We start from the raw sequence: 9851 nt of genomic DNA on the forward strand, positions 1-9851 counted from the left end.
TTAAAATTATACTGATGAAAGGTCCTCTTTAAATCATGTTTCCTGTTCAACCCCTTAGGTATACATGTTCCAAGGTTGAACATCCAGTATGTCTCTCTACTAAAAAGTTTTTGTCTGCGATCTCCCCCTCTAACCGGAGCAGTAACTCTTTCGACACCTTGCACATAAAACGCAGAGGTATCGCCCTTGTGTACTATCGCAAAGTGTGATGTGGCTGCTGAGACATTGCGCGTTGAAACATGTGGGGCTGTCACTGAGATGTTTTCGAATTCTCACTTTGAGCTAGTGAAAGTAAAGTCTGTCCAATATGTTACTTCTTACAAGATAAAAATATATAAGTAATGGAACACTGATCAAGGCAAATGCAATGTAAAATAGGTACCGAATATACTAAAACAAATTATACATGTAGTATTAAAAAATGAATAAAAAAAGATAAATACAATAGAGAGATTTGAGCAGGGAACGATGACACCAAATCGTCTCTTCTACGTCTCACAATATATTAATGCTAAGGAGACAATGGTGAAAACGGTCTCTGTTCACTCAGATAGCAATCCTCCTATGGTGTAATACCTCCTAAAAAACTTCCTATGGTGTAACACCTCCTACAAAGTAAATTTCATAAGATATTCCTATCTAAAAAGTCGCATCAATAGTATTAAATGATCACAGTACATCAGTGCTATATCAGCAAAAAATGTAACCAAGGATGAATATTAGCTAGTTAGTATCTCGTATAGCAAGTATCTTGATCCGCGAATGCTTTGTATAGCAGCACACCGCACACTTAATAGTCCTTGTAAAGGGTGGTTGCTAATAGAATAGCTATGCACGATGTCCAGGAATTATAAGTCTATACTTAGATTGCTGGAAAAGTGAGCCTTTAATAGGTAAATGATATTATTTCACCTCATTCACTTCACGATAGTTTGTGTCACAATATTTCACCCACAGGTGTGGGCTTACCTCCGCCTGAGATGCTGTGTAGTAAGGTTTGTTCCTGGTCTTTCTTTCGCTTGTGTGTCGGCGTCCCGGCTATAGCGATCTTGGCGTCCCTCGTGTATCTCGCAGCTGTCTTATGACGTGGTGGTTCTGCGTGAGGGTCACCGATCTTAGCTTCCAGGTACTGGCGGGATGACGTATCAGATTCCTTCGTTTAAAGAGATGAAGGAGTATTTGGACTCTATTATAGTGCTCTATATTTTCTTGAGTTCAGGGTATCTGTCCAACAATCACGCCAAACGCGTTTCGGGGAGACGCTATCCCCTTCCTCAGTGGCATTCCCATCTTTATTTGTTATAATTTGGATGATTATGGCTTATAGCTTATGAAACCCCAAAGTCACAATTTTGACTCAGGGGATATGGATTAATTAGCTGACTAGAGTGTGACACTTTGAGCCTAGAATATTGAACCTTTTCACAAAATTCTAATGTTAAGCTGCATTAATGCAATTCCTTTTAATTTGCATTACTGTAATGGACTTTTGCACGATATTCTAATTTTTCGAGTTTCACCTGTATATCCAGTGGATTATACCTGTAAAACAATAATTATACCACTGATCAGCTCACAATTTCAACATCTATAGACTATAGTGGCTGACAACTAACCCAAGGGCAACCCAAGGACAACCATGCTTCTGATGAACTGAGATTTTCAACTTTTAACTCCTGTAAATTACTTAGAAATAGTGACTTTACACTAGGAGGGACGATTTTGAACACCGTATTACTGTAAGTGATATAGCTTTTTACTTACCGTATATTTCTATTTTACATATCCTGGCGGATCACCCACATTTTTTTCTTTTTTTTCTTATTTTCATTATTTTATTGTATATTATTTTTAATTATCCTTTTTCATTTTTTATCTATACGTTTTTTGCACATTTTATTTGTATATTTTAATCATAAGAGGGAAAATAAATCTATCTATATTAAATACATCCCGTCTGCTCCCTACTTGTTTGCAGATACAGCGTGCCAGTCTATCAACCACTTCTATCCTCACATTATTCCTACTGGCTGGGCCAGTCAGTCAGACTTACAGCACCTTGCATGACAATAGATGGGTGAGCATCTATAAAACCCAGTGTCCTTGAACTTTAAGGCCTTATTCACACGTTCTTTTCTTCCAGAGCAAGTAAAGCCTGTAAGTGTATTCACACATCCGTTATTTTCACAGACTGTGAATACTGGCCATCAAAAAAAAGCACATGTCTTATTTTGTCCATTTTCACAAGTCAAGGAGGCCGCTTTTAATGGCCCCTAATCAGAATGCCATCCGTATAACAATGGCTGCGAAAAATGGATCGGCCGTTTTTGCCGTCGTGTGAATATGGCCTTAACTCTGTCTCTTTCAAGGATGGTTTAGGGTCAACCTCAGAGTTGTATAGAAATTCAATACGGCACTGATAATAGAAGACTATGGGGACCTACTGTAGCGTCATATCCTCCCATGTTATACAGATCATATAGATATTCTTTATGAATGTGACAGCCTTCGCTGGGCTTCCTGTTTAGCGCTATTTACTGTATTATGTTCCTCCAGGAACCTAAAGGGACCACCATATGGCGGCACCAAGAGATCCTATTGCTGATTACAAGAACTTATCCCCTATACACAGGATAGAGAATTTATTAAGATCAGCATTTGTATGCCGGTCTTGATATCACCCTCCGCCACTGAAGGGTGTCCTTAATTTCATGAGGGCTCATTCACATCACCGTATCCAGATACTGGCCGTGGGCGTTCCGCATTTTGCAGATCGGATCGTCTTTCTCCTATGTAGAAATGCCTATTCTTGTCTGCAATTTATGGACAAGAATGGGACATGTTATATCTTTTTTTCTGGGCCACAGAACGGAAATATGGATGCGGAAAGCACACGGTTTCAAACTCTTCTTCAGAATTCTCCCCTGTCCATGTTCCTATTGTAATGGCTGCTGGTCACTTGTATGTGCTCACGTCTTAGGCTCTGTGTTACGCCTGCAACACAAAGATTTTCCTTTTCTACTCAACAAAACATAGATCACTATATAACCTTCCAATGATCTGCGTTTGGTGCGGTATAGTATAATTCGGGGTGTAAATGGTTGCGTGGTCCAAGAGTTGCAGCCATAATAAGACTTGAGAAGAACTTTGAGCAAAGTCTGCAGTCAACAGTCTTCCAAGTCCACCCTTCTACTTGATGTTCATATTTATAACATGAGGAGACCCGATAGAAATGACATTGTATGTTTTATTATCTACATATGGTAAGAAAATGCCACAAGCTGCTTCTATAGTTTAGAAATATCCTAATGTGTTCAGTAAGAAAAGTGTCCAAAAGAGAAGAATGTTTCCAAGAAATGCATTTTCCTAAGTCTATGGATTGTACAGTTCATTATACAAAATAAAAAAAGAGTTCCAATTTTATTAAAATAATGTGAAAGAAATCCTGTTTGGGGTCTGTTCACACTGAATCGTGATTGCTGCAGTGAATCCATTTTCCTACAGGTTTTAAATGGCACAGATAAAGTGGGTATACGCTGTATCGGCAACCGGTCCAGTTGGTTTTGTCAGGTATCTGGGATTTTTTGCAAAAATAGTGCTGCAGAATGAAAACGGGACCGAAACCTTAACACAAATGTTAAAGGGAACGATCACGTGGGGATATGCTGTGAAATCTTTAGAAAATTGGTGAAGAAATTTCACAAATTCTGCAACGAATCCGAATAGATTTTTTGAACGTTCCATTCTACTTCCCTTTAATGTTCTGCGCAGTCTGATCAGTGAAACTGGTTGAAAGTGATCCAAACTTGCCATGAAAATGCTCTTCTAGAGGGGTGGTCTACTCAAAGAAGAGGATCAGTATACGGGTAAGTGCAATGCAAATCGTGATGTGGATTATGAATGTGCTGTAAGGCTGACTTCCATTGCAAACAATGGGATGCAGAGTTAGGTGCAGAATATGTGCCAAAATCCGCTTGAGGACTCCACTTGGTTAACACACCCTAAGGATACCAGCACATGGGTGCAGGTCCACGTGCAGAAGATCCAAGCAGATCATTAGAAAAGGGTGAAATCCACAGCTAAAACCACAAGCATAATTAACATGCTGTGGATTTTGACACAGAAAACATCCAGAACGTATACCTGAGATTTGTTTCATCTCATACACTTTGCTTGGACTGCACAACGTTGTGGTATTTCCACATATTCCACTACGTGTGCAGGCACCCTAAGGGTATGTTCACACAATGGATTTTGAAAATCTGCCTACAAAATTAAGTGTGGAAAAAGCTTGTGTTTTTTTTAGCGTGTTTTTTGTGCAATTTTTCAATGTGCTTTTCTTTATATCAATGGGTGTTTAATTCATTTTCAGCTCGTGGTTTTTGGTGCGGATCCAAAGAAAAAAAACACATGGACATGTATGGAGCTGTTTCGGTTTTGCAGCAGATCTCACCTTTCCAATAAAAAGGGTGAAATCCGTACAAAAAGTCAAACAATTGAAATACTATAGAGTTAAAAATCCGAACGTAAGAAAAAGCAAAGGGTTAAGTGAGATTTGCCTAATCTCATACGCTTTTATGGTATTACGCTGCAGTTATTCCACACGAGAATCCATGCTGAAAAAACGGACATAATCCATACAGTGGGCAGTTAGCCTATGGGACGGAAAAAATCTGTCACTGAAAAATATCTGCTCTAGCTCAAAGGTTGTGGGGGAAAGCATATTTTATATTCATCAGCTCTGGCTTCTTCAGGAAAGCTTTCTACTTGTCTGATCCCATATTTTTTCCTGAACTAGCTGGCATCAGCGGAAATTGTTGACTACTTATCTCTCACCCACCGTAGAAATAAAATGCCCACTCAGGCAGATGTGTTTGTCCGGGAGATAGCTGTCCTTCTGTTAGCGTTAGGGATGATATAGAACAACTCACAACACAGTATTGAAAAATGTCACCTACCTTCAGAAGGACACCCACACAACATGAACTAAGGCTACTTTCACACTTGCGTCGCCGGAACTGCCTGCTGGATCCGGCAAAACATATGCAAACTGATAGCATTTGTCAGACTGATCCGGATCCGTCTGACAAATGCATTGAAATGCCGGATTCGTCTCTCCGGTGTCATCTGGAAAAACAGATCCGGTATTAAAAAAAAATAATAATAATTCAGTCTAATGACGGATCCGGCACTAATACACTTCAATGTAAATTATTGCCGGATCCAGCATTCCGGCAAGTGTTCAGTCTTTTTGGCCAGAGAGAAAACTGCAGCATGCTGTGATATTTTCACCGTCATTAAATGGCAAAAAGACTGAACTGATGACATCCTGATGCATCCTGAACGGATTTCTCTCCATTCAGAATGCATGGGGATAAAACTGATCAGTTCTTTTCCAGTATAGAGCCCCTGTGACGGAACTCTATGCTGGAAAAGAATAACGCTAGTGTGAAAGTACCCTAAGGGGCATCTAGGAAGTGGACGGCTGCTCAAGGGGAGGGAAGAAGGTCATTGCTGCCCATACATTTCAAGTGCATGGCTGTTCTCCCTTAAATCGTGTCAAAAAATGTAACTTTGTCCAATGGTTCCTGCAGCAGTGTGTGCAGGGCCTGTAGAGGGTCCTGCACACACAAGGACACATGACCATTTATGTACAGGTTCTATTAGGGTACTTCCACATGGAATGTACTGTAGATTACAGCTGGAAAAAAAATCTGTAGTGAAATCTGCAAGTTGTACACGTAGATTTCACCTTATGCATTACAAAGGGTGAAATCTGCTGATAAAATCCACAGAAAGAATTGAGATAAGGTCACATGGCCATAATTCTGCAGGTCCTCAAGCAAAAGGGCAAAGCAGCAAGGCTAAGAGAAGGTGAGCTGCTGTGAAAGTATTTGAGGTCTGTGGTCACTCTAAGCAGGTACACTCTGTGCCGCCATACATGTATAGATGACGCAAAAGTACAGTAAGGTGGATTCACATATTCACATACACAGGTTTTTTTTCTCACCATCCCTGGCCAATTTTTACATGGGATGGTGGGACTATCGGTACATCTGTTCTGGTGCCAATCTGTTTGTGGGTGACATACCCTGGCTTGGATGCTACACTGTTGAGTCACATTAATATGACCACTAGCTAATACCTAGAGTAACCACCATGTGCAGCACGGACAGCAGCTATATGGGCTGTAAGTGACTCAATAAGGATCTGATAGGTTGTCACAGATATCTGGAGCCATGCTGACGGCAGTGCATCCCACAGCTGCTGGAGGTGTGTGGGAGAGGATCCATAGAGCGAACATGACAAATGCTCAATTGGGTTCAAGTCTGGGGAATTGGGGGCCGGGGTAGTTCTTGGAAGTCTAGGTCATGCTTTACCAACCAATGTCGGACATTTCAAGCCGTGTAATACATGCCATTGTCTTGCTGGATGATCGCATCCGCCCTAGGAAAGACAATCAGAATGTATGAGTGTACATGATCTGCAAAAATGGATTTATACCTAAATCGGTTGAAAGTGCCTTCCACATGGATATGTGGGCCCAGAGAATGACACAAATCCATCCCCCAGACCATAATGCTGCCATCACCAGCTTGTGTTCTTCCAGCAATGGTTGCAGAGTGTGTGGTCTCTGATGTTTCTTGCCTGACATGCCAAAGTGCATCCATTCGATGAAGCAGAAACCGTGACTCATCGGTAAGACAACCCTTTTCCAATCAGCAAAAATTGAAGCCTTTGAACTTTGGTAGCAGAAGTGAAGTGACCATCCATCTGCTTCAGAGGCCGATAAGCAGTAGGATTCACTGAACGGTTGTAGTCTGATAGCCCCCTGGTTCATGTTGGTGGTGATCTTCTCCACTGTAGCGTGTCAGTCTGCTCTTGCACACCTTGCACATCAATGGCACGCGGTGCTCCGCAGTTTTCACATCACTTATTCACAGTGGTGCCATTTGTCCACTCATGTCACACTTTTACCACAGTTCACAAACTGCACAGTTTTATAACTACTCCTACCCTTAGCCCGAAAACTGATAATGTGAAGTGTAGAGAAGTTTATTTCTCTACACTTCACATGTGAATATGCTGAGCACCACCAGAGCCACCTGAGGGACGATACTTGAGCTCCATACAGTATAATCCCACATATGAGCAGCAGCGACGACCCCAGATTGTTTTCTATGTTGGAGTCAAAAACTAATAATCAACTCTAAGGCCCCTTTCACACGGGCGAGTATTCCGCGCGGATGCGATGCGTTAGTTGAACGCATTGCACCCGCACTGAATACCGACCCATTCATTTCTATGGGGCTGTTCACATGAGCGGTGATTTTCACGCATCACTTGTGCGTTGCGTGAAAATCGCAGCATGCTCTATTTTGTGCGTTTTTCACGCAACGCAGGCCCCATAGAAGTGAATGGGGTTGCGTGAAAATCGCAAGCATCCGCAAGCAAGTGCGGATGCAGTGCGATTTTCACGCACAGTTGCTAGGAGACGATCGGGATGGAGACCCGATCATTATTATTTTCCCTTATAACATGGTTATAAGGGAAAATAATAGCATTCTGAATACAGAATGCATAGTAAAATAGTGCTGGAGGGGTTAAAAAAAAAAAGAAAAAAAAATTTAACTCACCTTAATCCACTTGATCGCGCAGCCGTCATCTCGTCTGTCTCCTTCTTTGCTGAACAGGACCTGTGGTGATGTCACTCCGGTCATCACATGGTCCATCACATGATCTTTTACCATTGTGATGGATCATGTGATGACTGGAGTGACGTCACCACAGGTCCTGTTCCTGTAATGAATGCTCACCACAGGTCCTCTTCAGCAAAGAAGGAGACAGACGAGAAGCCGGCAGCGCGATTAAGCGGACTAAGGTGAGTTAAATTATTATTATTTTTTTTTAACCCCTCCAGCCCTATATTACTTTGCATTCTGTATTCAGAATGCTATTATTTTCCCTTATAACCATGTTATAAGGGAAAATAATACAATCTACAGAACACTGATCCCTCGGGTTTGGGTACCAAACATGCGCGATTTTTCTCACGTGAGTGCAAAACGCATTACAATGTTTTGCACTCGCGCGGAAAAATCGTGCGTTTTCCCGCAACGCACCCGCACCTTTTCCCGCAACACCCGTCTGTAAGAGGCCTAATAAATAACCCATGACAGCAGCGAGGGATATATGTGCCGACAGGCTATCACACACCTTATATACCCACCAAGTCAGCTCACGACTCGTGACTTCCTTCATGGGCTACGTGCTGCTGTGGGTGAATACATTAGGACAATGGGGGGCTGTAATGATGAGGATTCCTTTGTCTTAGGCCTCATGCACACGTCCGTTGTTTTGGTCCGCATCCGAGCCGCCAGATGCGGACCCATTCACTTTAATGGGGCCGCAAAAGATGAGGACAGCACTCCGTGTGCTGTCCGCATCCGTTCCTCTGTTCCGTGGCCCCGCAAAAAAAATATAACATGTCCTGTTCTTGTCCGCACTTTGCGGACAAGAATAGGCATTTATATTGAAGGCTGTCCGTGCCGTTCCGCAAATTGCGGAACATGCACGGACGCCATCCGTGCTTTGCGGATCCGTGATTTTGCAGACTGCAAAACACACCACGGTTGTGTGCATGAGGCCTTAGAATGTGGAGGTATTTCTCAGAGATTCAGCAGACGTGGTTGTTCCCCTCCTCACTGGACCATGTTCACACTACTTGTTTAGTAATGGGATAAAAACACTGCTGTTTGTGGAGCAGCAAATTGCGTTTAGCACCAATTCCAGTAACAACTGTCATCTGGTGGTGAACATCATACATAAGTATTTACCTGTATTACAAAGACACTGAGCGGAGTCCAGTTTGTGTCTAAAAGAATGTAGCTTATCTTAGTATGTGTAAAATCACTAGTGATAAAGTAGTGCACAGCGAATGACAACGTGCATGTGGGCTGGCTCAGAAGGTTGCGCCCATTTTTATATAGTGCACATCTGGCTGGACTAATAAATTAAGACTGAAGCAAGTGGAAGGGGTATTCCCATCTCAGACACCAATAGCGTATCACAGGGATGGCCAACCTGCGGCTCTCCAGCTGTTTCAAAACTACAATTCCCAGCATGCCTAGACTGCCTACAGCTATCAGCCTACAGCAGGGCATTGTGGAAGTTGTAGTTTTACAACAGCCGGAGAGCCATAGGTTGGCCATCCCTGGTCACTAGGATAGGTCACATCTGGGATCCGCTCCGGTCTCCAGAACAGGACCCCTAAAGTGAACAGAGAGCAACCAATCATGGTGGCCAGCCTCCGTTCACTGCTGGAGATTCCGAAAATCTGTACTTCACATCATGTGAAGTATGTTATTCTGTGTACTTAGTGGAATATGCAAGATGTAAGCTGTTCTATGGGGAAAATGAGAAACAGGATATGAGAGCACGTTGGAAGTACAGAATCCAGGCACTTGATTTATGTTGGCCAATATGGACAGTTTACAGCAGTATTTCCTCCTGCCTAATGCCAGTATTCATGCTGGAAACCTGGTGGATCCCACTATGGCCGGAATGGCCAACCTGAGGCTCTCCAGATGTTGCAAAACTACAACTCCCAGCATGCCCAGACTGCCAACAGCTATCAGCCTACAGCAGGGCATGGTGGGAATTGTAGTTTTACAACAGCTGGAGAGCCACAGGTTGGCCATGCCTGCACTATGGGATCTGTTGGGTGCAGGCAGTGTCACAGTTTCTGGTATTCTGTTCCTATACCACCATGTGCAGCGGTATTTGTCCACCCAATTCTCAGCATATTTGTTGGGTTGCGGCTGGATCTCTACCAGTCCCTATTATATTTA

The sequence above is a fragment of the Bufo bufo genome, chromosome 3 (assembly GCF_905171765.1).
Source record: "Bufo bufo chromosome 3, aBufBuf1.1, whole genome shotgun sequence".
NCBI lineage: Eukaryota > Metazoa > Chordata > Amphibia > Anura > Bufonidae > Bufo > Bufo bufo.